Raw genomic sequence first — 14,238 nt, forward strand, 5'->3', positions numbered from 1 at the left:
TTTACCAATAGTTAGGTGGGATATGCTAGTCTCCCGCCCAGTCCTTCCTGCGCATGTCTACTGTTTAAATTTGTTTTATGCTTCTCCAAGTTGACTTGTGGATGCCTGTCAGCCATTGTGGGCTGGGAAGAATTTGTATATATATTTTAATTTATTAGGGAGTAGTTTCTGAGCTCCTTTGAAGCCAGTGCTGGTGGTTAACCAGTACTATCTAGTTACTTTTGAGCAGAACAATTTGTTTAAGCCTGTTGCTACAGGTGCCTCTACTTCACATGTATTGGGTAGCTCTACGTGCTTGGGTACTAATTGAGAGAGCCCAGTGAAGTACAACAGAGGCAGAGTGAAAAATCCAGAGAGGATTCCTTCTACTGGAAAAGAGCTTACCAGGGGGCCAATACTGCAATGACTGAAACCTCAGCCTCCATCTGAAAGCATGGACCCCTTGAGATCCTATATAATAAAACCCTAGAGCACGCATGCGCTCTTGAAATATCATGATCCCTGCCGCTGTGATTTCTGACCCGTGGCCGCGTTCCATTTTAGAACGCGGAGGCAGGGATCACTCTAGCCACTCTCCTCCTCCCGCCCTCACTCACCAACCGCTGGAGGAAGCGCAGGCAAGCTTGGTCCCGATTGGTGCTGGCGGCGGCTGCCGGGAGGAGGGCTTCATGGAGCGCCGCCGCATGCCAACACCTCACAGTTTCCTGAGCCGTGTCCTCGCCACCCTGATTGCCGGCGTTCAGTCTTCACGCTTCCGCGACGCAGGGTAAGGGAGCCGAGTCAGCGGGGGTTGGGCTGGGAGGGAAGAGAAGCGGTCTACTTCGGGTTTTTCAAGGCCTGGCTTCGGGCAGCAGCAGCGTTTACAATTCGCTGCTGTTGCCGGCTTCAGGCCTTCCTCTCTGGCGGGTCCTGCCTATTTTCTGTTTCAGAAAGATGACCCGACAGAGAGGAAGACCTGAAGCTGGCAACAGCAATGAATTGTGAATGCTGCTGTTGCTGCCTGATGAAGTTCAAGGAGGAAAGGGAGCAGAGGGGGAGAGAATGGCTTGGAGGGAAGAAGAGACGGCAGGGCATGGAGGGAAGGAGGAATGTATGCCAGACCAAGGGAAAAGGAAGGGGGAAAGGAAGGAGGAGATGCCATATGGAACAGAGAGAGAGGGCGGACACTGGATGGAAAGAGAAGAGAGGGCAGTGAATGGAAGGGGCAAGACAGAGGGTGAACAGTAGATAGAAGGGGTAGAGAGAGGGAGACAGACACTGAATGGAAGTCTGAGGGACAGGGGGAGCAGACGTTGGAAGGAGGTGGGGAAGAGAAAGAAAAAAGGGCACATGCAGGATTGAGGGAAGAGGATAGAGTTAGAAATAAAGATAGACAAACAGGGGGCCAGGGAGAGACAGACAGAAAGAATGACAGACAGACAGCATCCAAGGAGAGAGAGACAAATTAAAAAAAAACCAGACACAGACTCCAGGGACCATGAGCTCCTCTGAACCCTACCAAAAAAAAAAAAAAAATCAGGAAAGAAAGAAGAGAAAGCGGACATCCTTCTAAAAAAAAAAAAAAATTTAAACTGGAGCTTCCTGCCATGAACAAAACAGGTCAGGACTTACACAGAACAGGTGCTAGGACCATGTGGGTCCCTCATTCCGAAACCCTCAGTGGCTCCATATTCTTTGTGGCTTCTCAGGATCAGCAGCATGGCTTTGCTGCAACAGTTAGCCACCAATTCACCTAATTCCTCTCCTCAGGATCCCACTTTAGCACTGCTGGAGGAGGTTAATCGCCACTCTCCGACATATTCGGACCAGGGTAAAACGGCAGAGTGCTCAGGAATTTCACAAGGCTGCAAGCAGACAGAGGCTGGCAAAAGGATTCATCCTCTCACTGCTGGCCGGCTCAGCTATAAATGCAGAGAGCTTCACAAAGCTGGCCACTGCATCATGTTACTTGCAAACAGAAGGAAAGGCTCCTGTGGGCCCAATTTTGGCTTTGCACTTCTCTTTCTACTAGCAGACCTCCTTCATAAACTAAAAGAGAAACAATAAAAAATACAAAGTCTGCTTTTCCCCCAGGATTTCTTTTCAAATTCTGACCAAATCTAAACACCCAGCGTCTGCTGATTCTATGGCTACAGGAACCCCCCCCCCCCCCAAAAAAAAAAAAAAAGAAGCAACAAGTTCCACTTTCTCTAATGCCCAAGCTTACTCAGGAGTCTATTTCTCAGCTGGCTCTCCAAATCCAGTCAGCCTCAGTTTTTAAGAACATAAGAAGTTGCCTCCACTGGGTCAGACCAGGGGTCCATTGCGCCCAGCAGTCTGCTCCCGCGGCGGCCCATCAGGTCCATGACCTGTAAGTGTTCCTTTGTCTAAAACCTTTCAATCCCCATTATTCTTCTATCTATACCCTTCCATAATCCTATCTTTACCTCTATCTATATCCCTCAATCCCCGTACCCTTCAGGAACTTGTCCAATCCCTCTTTGAATCCCCTTAATGTACTCTGTCCTATCACATCCTCCGGAAGCGCATTCCAGGTGTCTACCACCCTCTGAGTGAAGAAAAATTTCCTAGCATTGGTTCTAAACCTGTCCCCTTTCAATTTCTCCGAGTGGCCCCTTGTTCTTGTAGTTCCCAATAGGCTGAAGAATCTGTCCCTTTCTACCTTCTCTATGCCCTTCATGATTTTGTAAGTCTCTATCATGTCTCCTCTGAGTCTCCGCTTCTCCAGGGTGAAGAGCCCCAGCCTTTCTAGCCTGTCTGCGTATGAAAGGTTTTCCATACCTTCTATCATTCTTGTCGCTCTTCTCTGAACCCTCTCAAGTATCTCTTTCTTTAGGTACGGCGACCAATATTGGACACGGTATTCCAGATGCGGGTGCACCATCGCGTGATACAGCTGCATGATGACTTCCTTTGTTCTGGTTGTAATACCCTTCTTAATAATACCCAACATTCTGTTTGCTTTCTTTGAGGCTGCTGCGCATTGTGCTGTTGACTTCATTGTTGTGTCCACCAGCACACCCAAGTCTTTTTCAAGGTTACTTGCCTCTAGTACTAATCCCCCCATTTGGTAGCTGAACATCGGGTTCTTTTTCCCTATATGCATGACCTTGCATTTCCCTACATTGAAGTTCATTTGCCATTTATTCGCCCACTCCTCCAGTTTATTCAGGTCCCTTTATAGGTCCTCACATTCTTCCACAGTTATAACCCTGCTACAGAGTTTAGTGTTATCTGCAAATTTTATAACTTCACATTTCGTCCCCGTTTCTAGGTCATTGATAAATATATTGAACAGCAATGGTTCGAGTACCGACCCCTGCAGAACTTTGCTCGTGACCCTCCTCCAGTCTGAGTAGTGGCCTTTGCTTCCTGCCTGCCAACCAGTGTTTAACCCATCTGTGTATGTCCCCTTCCACCCTGTGGTTCCACAGCTTCCTAAGTAGCCGCTCATGGGGTAGCTTGTCAAAGGCTTTTTGGAAGTCGAGATAAATGATGTCTATGGGTTCCCCTTTGTCCATCTGGATGTTTACCTCCTCAAAGAAGTGCAGTAAGTTTGTTTGGCATGATCTTCCTTTGCAGAAGTCATGTTGGCTCGCTTTCATTAGTCCATTTTTTTCAATGTGCTCACAGATGCTGTCCTTTATCAGTGCCTCTACCATCTTGCTCGGAACCGATGTCAAACTTACCCGCCTGTAGTTTCCCGGGTCACCTCTCAATCCCTTTTTAAAGATAGGTGTAACATTTGCTATCTTCCAGTCCTCCGTGATCTCGCCAGTTTTCAAGGATAGGTTGCAAACTCTTTGGAGTATTTCAGCTATTTCGTTTCTTAGTTCTTTTAGTACCCTTGGATGGATTTCATCCGGTCCTGGTGATTTGTCACTCTTCAATCTATCTATCTGATGGAGGACATCCTCATGGCTCATCTCTATTGTCGACAGTTTTTCTTCTTGGTCTCCATTGAAGATCTCTTCAGGTTTTGGTACACTGGATGTGTCCTTGCTTGTGAAGACTGACGAGAAGAACTTGTTTAACCTATCAGCTACCTCTTTTTCCTCCTTTATCACTCCCTTACTGTCTCCATCATCCAACAGTCCTACTTCCTCCCTCGCCGGTTGGTTCCCTTTAACGTATTTGAAGAACGATTTGAAATATTTTGCCTCCCTGGCCAGTCTTTTTTCATATTCCCTTTTTGCTCTCCTAACCACTCGATGGCATTCTTTTTGGCATTTCCTATATTCCTTCCAGTTTTCCCCAGTTTGGTCCTTTTTCTATTTCCGGAACAAATTTTTCTTGTCTCCTATCGCTTTCTTCACTTCATTGGTTATCCCTACTGGGTCTTTTGTTCGTTTTTTTTTCTTTTTTTTGCACCCTTTTCTAAATCTAGGGATGTACATATGTTGTGCTTCTTGCACCATTCCCTTGAATAGGGACCAGGCTTGCTCCACGGTCTCTGTTTTCCTTGTGCTGTTTCTAAGTTTTGTTTTTTTTTACCAATACTCTCATAGCATCATAGTTCTCTTTTTTGAAGTTGAGCGTTGTCACTGTGGTTCTCTTCCCTTTTGATGTTCCTACTTCTAATTTGTACTGGATCATGTTGTGATCGCTGTTTCCTGGTGGTCCTACTACTTCCACTTCCTTTGCAGGTCCCCTTAGCCCGTTGAGGATTAGGTCGAGAGTGGTATTACCTCTTGTTGGTTTCTTGACGAGCTGTTCTTAAAGCAGTCCCTCACAGCCTCTAGGAATTCTGTTTCCCTCGCACAGTTTGAGTTTCCAATACTCCAGTCTATCCCGGGGTAGTTAAAATCCTCCATTACCATAACGTTTCCGTTTTTGCATTCCCACCTCAATTCTGCTGCCAGTTCTTTGTCGTTTGCTTCCGTTTGTCTAGGCGGACGATAGTACAGTCCCAATTTTATGTCTAAACCATTCCTTCCTGGTAATTTAACCCATAATGATTCCAATCCTTCCACTTTTGTTTCCATATCCACTCAGGTCGAGTGAATGGTGCTATTCCTCCACCCTTCTTGTGAGTCCTGTCTCTTCTATAGAGTTTGTAACCTGGCAGTACTATGTCCCATTTAATTTCCTCATTCCACCATATTTTGTTTTTTTTTTACCTTACAACAACGCTTTATACAGGATAGTAGTGCATTACTCCAGGCGATTCCCACATCTCTGTCACACCTTCTCTCAGCACTGCCAGTGTCTTTATGGGCAGAAGATTCCTCCCACCTTTCCCAATCAGGGCCTGTTTCTCTCGGACCTCCAGAACCTATCCAGAAACAGAATGGGGTTCATGTAAATTTCATTCATCAACATCTCCAGAGATCTGGTTTGATCCTAAAGGAAATATCACATCCGTGCACAATCCATCGCCTCCTTCTTAACCGCCTGACTGGGTAAAACACTTGGAAGAATATTCAAATCCCAAATTCCTCCTGAAAGTTTCAACCTTTCTCAGTGTTAATCAGGCTGTTACACCTGCATGCAGACGGGATTTCCAAACCATCCTACAATCCTGCCAGGAACCTGCTAAGCACCTTTATTGTGCTTCTGGTACATCAGATCCTTCAAGACCTACAACTCTCCAATTGGCAGAATCCTCAGTTGGTTTCCACTGCCTCAAAATACCTGGAACTCAAATACAAGGTGCAAAAGGCAGTTAACGCACCATTCAGTGGTCTCTGAATCAGCTATTGATAAGGCTAAACCAATTCAGCGTACCTCCTAGAAAGAATTGCCATCTCCTGGACTCAATAGGCCACAAGGTCTACAAAGGAACCATACTTTAATCCAAGATCATAGCCAATCAACTCCAGATCCTGCATTGCTAACATTCGGTCCTTCAGTAGTTCAAAGGAGCATATCCAGATACTGCAATGAACCTCTACACTGCCCTTCAGGAATTTCCATATCACCTTATCAATACCAACTATGATGCTTATGATCTCTAGAACAGCAACTGTCACCATAGTGACCTGTCGCACAGCATGGCTTAAGGCCCCCTGATCTCAGGGACAACATCCATGCGCGTTTAGCCAATGCTCCCTGCCTGGGAGACAGTCTATTTGGCAAAAAAATGAAAGATACAGTCTCGCAGCTAAGAGAGGATTCTACGGCTATGCGTGAGCTCTCACGATTAGGCTCAACAGTTTCACAGAACTCCTTCCTCCACCAATTACTGGAGGTCCTATCAGCAGCAGCTTTCCAACAGTATTATCCAAGAAGGCAATTTCTCCCTTATAGTCAGCCCAGTCTTCAAAGATTTCAACCTTCTGCCTACTCTCAAAAGCAACGTCCGAGGGATCAAAATCAAGCCTTCAGCGCCCAACTGCCTGCTCTCAAATCCAATCCTAGTTTTTGACAGCTTGCCTGTAGGAGGCCGTCTAAGTCATTTTCTTTTCACCTGGTAGGCCATCACAATGGAGAAATAAGTCCTCAGTATAATTTCACAGGGCTCTTATATTGAGTCAACTTGACTACTGCAACATTGCTTATTCAGCAATTTCTCAGAAACATATGCAACGATAGCGGATGGTGCAAAATACAGTGGTCAGGTTGATTTTTGGATTAAAGAAATATGATCATGTGACACCCTTTTATCGGGTGTTGCATTGGTTGCCAGTGGAGGCACGCATGAAATTTTAAATTCAGCCGCTTTTGTTGTAAGGTTCTATTTGGTTGGACTCCCAAATATATAAATGAACTTTTCTCTTTTACAACTAATAGACATAAAAGAAGCTCACATTTGATTTTTGCTTTTCCGCCTATTAAAGGATGCAAACTTAAAAAATATCATCAGCATCTTCTTTCATATCAAGCAGCAGCATTGGGCAAAGACTTAGATCAACTGCTCCTTTTTACTGAAATTTATGGGGAATTTAGAAAACATCTAAAAACACATTTATTTTTGAAGTACTTAGGTTGTTAATTTGTAAAAATTTTATACTATGTAATTATTAGATTTTTAGGGTTTTTAGCTATTGGTTCTTTACTCTCTAATCTTCTTTCTTTTTTTTTTTTTTCCAATTCTTTATTCTTTTTTTTCCCAATTCTTTAATTGTTTAAAGGAAGATGCTTTAATGTTATGATAAAGATTTATATATTCCGGTTGTGTTTGGCAAATGCTACTGATATTTCACATTTTTCATACCTTTATTCACAGGCATTTTTTGAAAAAGCTTTATGATAAAGCATTGATGCATATTAACAGCAGACTTTTTCAGCAATATTACTGATTTTTGTGAAGCCTGTATGCTATGATTAGAACAAAATATGCACCACTGATAAAGAAGTTCTTACTGCATGGTTGCCCTGTGAATAATAAATCTAAGAGCACATGAAAATATGTTCTAAAATAGTATGATGCATGTTATATCATGAAAATTTTTCATATCTTTGGGGACTTTTTTGATATAAGGATATTACTTCTTCTTTGATATTTACTTCATTGAGTAAATCCCCTTTTGGTTTTGGAATATACCTCTCAACCAGCATCTCTCTCTCTCCTCCAAGAGTCCAACTTTTCTCTCTCTGCCCTCGCCCCCTTCCACTGAGTGTGACATTTCTCTTTTTCTCCTTTCTGCCCTCCCCATCCAACATCTCTTCCTCTCTCTCTCTCTCCATGAGTCCAACACTTTCTGGCTCCTGCATGCTTTTTCTCTCTCCTCATCCTTTCCTTTAAGTGTAACATTCCTTCTCCCCCCATCTATCTCTCCCCAACCTCACACACAACTAACATGCTCACTCCCCATGCACCATTTCTCGCTCCCTTTTACCCCATGTCCATTTCTCCCTCTCTCATCACTCACCCCATCCTGCAAATATCTTCCTTTCTTCCTTCCTTTCCTCTCCCCAACCCCACATTCCACCTAATATGCTCTCTCCTCATGCACCATCTCACCCTCCCCTCCACTCCATTTCTCCCTCTCTCACCACTCTCACCCCTCCTGCAACATTTTTCCTTCCCTCCCTCCCTCCGGGTTAGCGGCACTGATTCTACATGTTGCCTGCTGCTAACCCAGAAGCCTCTCCTCTGTTGCTGAAACAGGAAGTTCTGACAGAGGGCAGGACCTGACAGAAGAGAAGCTTCTAGGTTAGCGGCAGGCAGCATGTAGCACCTCTCCCTTCCCCATGTCCCTCTCCCCCTAGCAGCAGCTCACTCTGTATTTTTAACTTCCACACACAGCTGTCGCTAGCGTTAATTTAACAATTCCATCAAGCAGCCTCAGGGCCTTTGCTAGGCCAGCCTGCCTCCAATGTTGCAATTTCCTCTTTCCTCAAAGGCAGGCTTGCCTAGCAAAGACCCTGAGGTTGCTTGATGGAATTGTTAAACTAACGCTAGCGACAGCTGTGCTTTCATATTTGAATTATAGAGTTCCTTTCCTGTTTTTGTGATGATTAAATGCTTAGACCTGCATATTAGATAAAGTGGTCTAGGAAGTACAAATAAATGAAAATGAAATGAAAATTCAGGAATGGATAAGAGCTTTAGTAATAATATTCTAGAGATAGAGTTCTCTTTTCATTTGTCTACCCAATAAAATGTCATTTTTTTAAGGGGTACTGTTTGGGTTTTTTCCTAACTTAGAACTTTAATTTCACAAAATCCCCTCATGATGAGTCTGGTGCAGATTTTGGCTCCTTCATGCCCCAGTCTTTCAGGCAATTGTGAAATACAACAAAAACTTGCCCACTCCCTCCATCCCTTTCACACAACATTATAAACAGCACAATAATTTGTCTCATCCTATTCTAGATGGCCAACAAGCAAGTCATAACTAAACCAAAAATAACCCTATATATTCAGCAACAAGATTCTAGCATTGTATTACAATGAATTCCAGAGCGATTCATAAATATTTAGAAAACTCTTCCAAATGGTTTCATTCTTCTCATTCTTTGTAGTCTTGTCCAGCATCTTAATTTGAAACATCTGGTAACTATGATTTGGGTTGTTATCCCCAATGTGCATCACTTTACATTTGTCCACATTAAATTTCAATGCGTGTCAAAGCAGCTCCTGATTGGATAAGGCCCGACTTAGTGCAGGAAGAGGCGGTCAGAGCATACAGCGAGTGATTTCCTGCACTCGCCGGCGCTCCGGCTGCTCTCTCCTGCCTCTCCCGCTGCCCTCTCCTTGTTGGCGGTTCGCGGTCGGAAAATACCGCGAAAGACCGGGACCGCCAACTGTGAACGATCGGGGGAACACTATATATCTTTATTAGCATACTGTGTGACCAGTACAGAAACCAGTTTGAAACAGTATAATATTTTTCACCCTAAGTTCCCAAACAGTCATGAAAGCCCAACCTTACTTAGAGTCTCATTCCTCCAGGCCCAGTCTCTCCATAGACAACAAAAAATCATCCCAGATTGCCAAAGGGAGAGTGTAGGTGAGTCTCCATTCAACCACTTAGTTAATATTACTTTCATTCCCTGTAACATCACTCTTTTAAGAATGCTTCTATGCTAGCCTTGTCACTATTTAGAAACAGAAACATGACAGCAGATAAAGGCCAAATAGCCCATCTAGTCTGCCCATCTGCAGTAATCATTATCTTTTTCTGTCTCTGAGAGATTCCGGGTGCCTATCCCAGGCCCTCTTGAATTCAGACACAGACTCTGTTTCCACCACCTCTTCCAGGAGACTGTTCCACGCTTCTACCATTCTTTCTGTAAAAAAGTATTTCCTCGGATTACTCCAGAGCCTATCACCCCTTAACTTCATCCTATGCCCTCTCATTGCAGAGTTTCCTTTCAAATGAAAGACTCAACTCATGCACATTTATATTACGTAAGTATTTAAACATCTCTATCATATCTCCCCTCTTCCGCCTTTCCTCCAAAGTATACAGATTGAGATCTTTAAGTCTGTTCCCATATGCCTTATCACGAAGACCACACACCATCTGGACCGACTCAATCCTTTTTATATCTTTTTGAAGGTGCGGCCTCCAGAATTGTACTTAATATTCTTAATGAGGTCTCTCCAGAGTTTTATACAGAGGCATCAATACCTTCTTTTTCCTACTGTATGCTTCTATGCTAGCCTTTCACTGTCCACATAGGGGCCTTGTCACTGTAAGTGCACTAACCTTAGCCACTCTTCACACTAAAATTGGCTTAATAACCTGCTTGCAAATCAACATTTACCACCTGTTTACATACCAATTGTACTGCCTAGCAGTATAAGAAGGGCACAGCAGGACAATCCCAGAAAGCTAATGTACGTAGGTGAGGGCTTAATAGGATCAACACTTACAGGGAGAAGCGGGGGGTAACGCAGGAAAATACAAAAAGAAAGACCAGACATCAAACATGCACCAACCAAAATGCATTTCAAGTTCATGTCCCCCTCCATGCCTTCCAGCTTTTGTCCCAAATTTGTGCCCCTCCGATGTCCCAATGTGCTTCTCCCCCCACCTCCGCTCTCCCTTTGTCCCTCGTTATCCCCTCTCTCCCTTACTTGATCCCTTCAGGACCTTCCAGCTGGGCATGCACCCTTTTGCCGAAGCCAACACAAGGGCTTCCCTCTGATGTCAGAGCTGACGTTGGAGGGAAGACTTTCTGTTCAGCTGGGGATCTCAACTGACCTCCTTCTAGCTTGTTTGCTCTTTCTTATCTTCTTGGCCTCTTGTTTGCTGGGACATTGCGCAGAGGCTCTCATCTTCTGGGTCAGTCACATGCAGCGTGCAAGAGCCGCTGCACGCTGTCCCGGCAAACAAGTGCGGCTGGCGCTGAAGACAAGAAGGAGCAGCCAAGCTGGAAGGAGGACAGTCAAGGTAACTGGGATCCCCAGCTGACCAGAAAGGCTTCCCTCCTACGTCAGCTTGGACATCGGAGGGAAAGCCCCCGTGTCAGCTTCAGCGGAAGGGGACCTGTTTATAAATGGAATCCCCGGCAGCGAACACATTGAGTGCGAGGGTGGGGGACTGTTCCACCCACAATAGGGAGGGGAGAGGTGGCTGCTGGACTCGGGGGGAGGGAGCACTGCTGTATGTGCGATCACGAGGGGAGCTCCGATCTGGAGGAGAAGGAAAGGAAACAACTCGGCAGATCCTTTACTGTGGGGACAAGGCTATTCACCGCTCCACGGGGTGGTGAATAGCTTTGTCCCTGTACCCGCAGCAACCAGTTAATTGTTCCCCTCCATTCTGTTGGGATATCCGCGGCTACCCGTGGGTAACAGTCATTGTGTCATTCTCTAATATAGATAGAGGAATCCATTCTGCTAGTAATGGTGATTCAAGCATAGTAGAAATTGAAGAGAATAAGTTTAGGGAAATCAAGCTGGTCAGTTTTTCAATTTCCATCTTTAACAAATTTTAAAAAACTTCTGGGTAAAATGCATGTTACTTACTCATTGTGAGTTAGATCTTATTCCTTCACAATGGTTCTCAAGTTCTAGACATGGTTTTGTAGCTTTAACTTTAAATATGACACATAATAGTCTGAATATTGGGGAGGTTCCAGCTTGTTTGAAACAGGCAATAGCTAAAACCATTTTAAAGAACAATAAATTTAGCTCTGTTAAAGCCAGCAAGTTATAGATCAATTTTTAATCTTTGGGGGTTGGGGGAATGGTTGTTGTTGGTTTTTTTTTGGCAAAACTAACTGAAAGGATAGTTTTGGAATAATTAGTATCTTATATCAAATCATCCAATGTACTACATCCAAGACAGGCTGGATTTCGGAACAGCATACTGTATATACTTGAATATAAACAGATTTTTGGGCCCAAAAATGGGGGGTCTTGGTTTATATTCGAGTCTACTTTTGAGTACTTCTCTAACTACATTAGTTTTAAAGAAAATATCAAAATTTGAACCTACTGGGGGGGTCTGGCTGTGGGGAATAGAGTCGTGGGGCAGGGGTAGGCCCAACATGCAGGCAGCTGATTCCTCTCCTCACCGGTGGCCACTGCTGCAGCCGTGGCAGTCCTCCATTCTGTTTGCCTGCTGCCAGGAGGAGGGGAGAATAAGGAGTAAGTGGCACATCCAGATTGCGAGCAGCCCTGCCTCCAGTCCCAGTCTCGCTAAACCCTCCACCTCCATCCAAAATCTCTTCTCATCACCGTTTATTATTTGCTTTTTCCAACACTACATACCTGGGACTCTGAGGAATGACCAGGTCCATCACTACCTACCTGGGGCGCGGGTCAAGGGCAGGTCCGACATGCAGTTGGTGGTCAAGGCTTTGCTGGCTGCCAGGAGGAGGGGAGAGCGAGGAATCAGCGGCACATCCAGATTGCGGTCAGCCCTGCCTTCGGTCCCACTAAACTGTCTGGCAATAATGAAGTCAGATGCCACGGGGGCTTTCCCTTTTACCAAATTGCTATAGGCTGTGCCAGCCTCAATCCTGCCCCTCAAAAATAGGAAGTAATTTCAGAGGGGGACGTGATCAAAACAGGCAGAGCCTATAGTGATTTGGCAAAAAGGAAGCCCCCCACAGCGTCTGGCTTCATTATTGGCAGACAGTGGGACTGGGACCGAAAGCAGGGCTGCTTGCAGTCCAGAGGCGCTGCTGACTCCTCACTCTCCCCTCCTTTCAGCAGCCGACAAATAGCAGAGAGGACTACTGCGGCTGCTGCCAGGAGGAATCAGCTGCCTGCCTGCATGTCAGCCTGTCCCTGATCCATGACTCCATACCCCAGAACCCTAGGTAGATAGTGTTGGAAGAAGTAAATGATAAAAGGTGATGGAAAGAGATTTTGGATGGAGGTGGAGGTGAAAGAGAGAGATGAGGTATTGGAGGTATTGGATGAGATGAGGTATTGGAGGAAAGAGTGGAGAGGATATGCTGGATGGAGGGGGCAAGACAGTAGATACTGGTTAGAAGAGTGAAAATAAAGGGAGAAAGAGAAAATACTGGAAGAGGGGAGAGGGAAAAATTAGCAAAAACAAACAAACCTGGAGAATGATAGGATTAGGGGGGAAACTGTAAATAGAATCAGATAGAGATTCAGTAAAATGTAGTGGAGGAAAACTGAAAGGAAAAGGTTAAAGTTGGAGATGGATGTAGGAGAGGAAGTGAAGACAGGAAGGAGAAGAGGCACATAGACTGCAGACCCTGGAAAGAAAATTAAGAAAAGACAGAAGAAAGCAGAAACTGGGATAAAAATGAATAAAATAGCCAGACAACAAAGGTAGAAAAAAAATAAATTTATTTTTAATTTCATGAATAGAAAATGCAGTTTTACTGTAAATTTGCACTGCTTTCTTTTTATGTTCCAAAGCTTAGAATGTTGTTTCTTTTTCTCTGGTATTGCCTGCGTATCTTACCAATCTTGAGGTTTAAGTTTGTTTTTTGTCTACATTTATTTAAGTTTGAGGTTGCTTATAGTTGTGTTTTCCTATGTAGGGGCCTTGTTGTGATATAAGCATCACAGATATTTATATTATGTTTAGTGACTTATGAGGTAGCTGATAGGGAGGGAGGGTGAACATGGGGAGGGGCCTTGAGCCAATCAGGGCCTTGGGCCCCTCCCCATGCATCACATGATATGCCGAGGAGGGAAGGCCTGCCATTTTGGATTAGTGCTTCCCTCCTGCTTCTAACTTCTGAAAAAGGTACCAGAGGGGGGGTTTCAGGGGAGAATCCGGTGGTAGGAAAGAGTGGTCATCCCTCCTACCTTTTTTTGAGGGGGAGGGGAGGGAATGGTTCGGGAGGGGGCCTTTGTTGACAGGAGGGAGTGAGCATCCCTCCTGCTAATTTTCTCTCATGCAGAGAGAGGGGGAATCACCATGGCAGGAGGGAGTGGGCATCCCTCCTGCAAATTTTCTCGCGCAGGGTAGGGGGAGGAGGTTGGCATAGCAGGAAGGAAGTGGGCATCCATCTTGCAGATTTTCGCTGGCTTGGGCAGAAGGGGTTGGATCTAGTTCATTGGGGAGACGTCGGGGAGGTTCGTTATCGGCAGGGGGGAAGGTGCTTTTTTCTTTTATGGGGCAGATATTGTACATGTGTAACACACATAACATCTGTGCCCATTAAAAAAGGAAGAAAAAAAAGGTTTTTTGCCCCTAGCAGCTGAGTGGCAGGAGGCTGCTTTGGGGCTTCCCCTGCTGGCTCTACGCATGTGTGAGAGTTAGTCTCACAGTGATCAATCAGACGGGGAGACAAGGATTATGACGAACCTCCGCGTGTACCTCCATGCATGCAAAATTTTTAATACATTAGTAACTCTTAGAATCGGCCAGAAATTGGATTGGAGCGGACTCGCGCAATCTTACTTAT

At 44.9% G+C, this 14,238-nt stretch overlaps 1 protein-coding gene across 4 annotated transcripts in view; it reads left to right on the forward strand.

Annotated features, from left to right (window-relative positions):
• PAIP1 (poly(A) binding protein interacting protein 1) overlaps window positions 1–14,238 on the forward strand; it is a 190,961-nt gene that overhangs the window by 111,980 nt on the left and 64,743 nt on the right. The window lies entirely within an intron of this gene.

The sequence above is a fragment of the Geotrypetes seraphini genome, chromosome 1 (genome assembly GCF_902459505.1).
Source record: "Geotrypetes seraphini chromosome 1, aGeoSer1.1, whole genome shotgun sequence".
Lineage (NCBI taxonomy): Eukaryota > Metazoa > Chordata > Amphibia > Gymnophiona > Dermophiidae > Geotrypetes > Geotrypetes seraphini.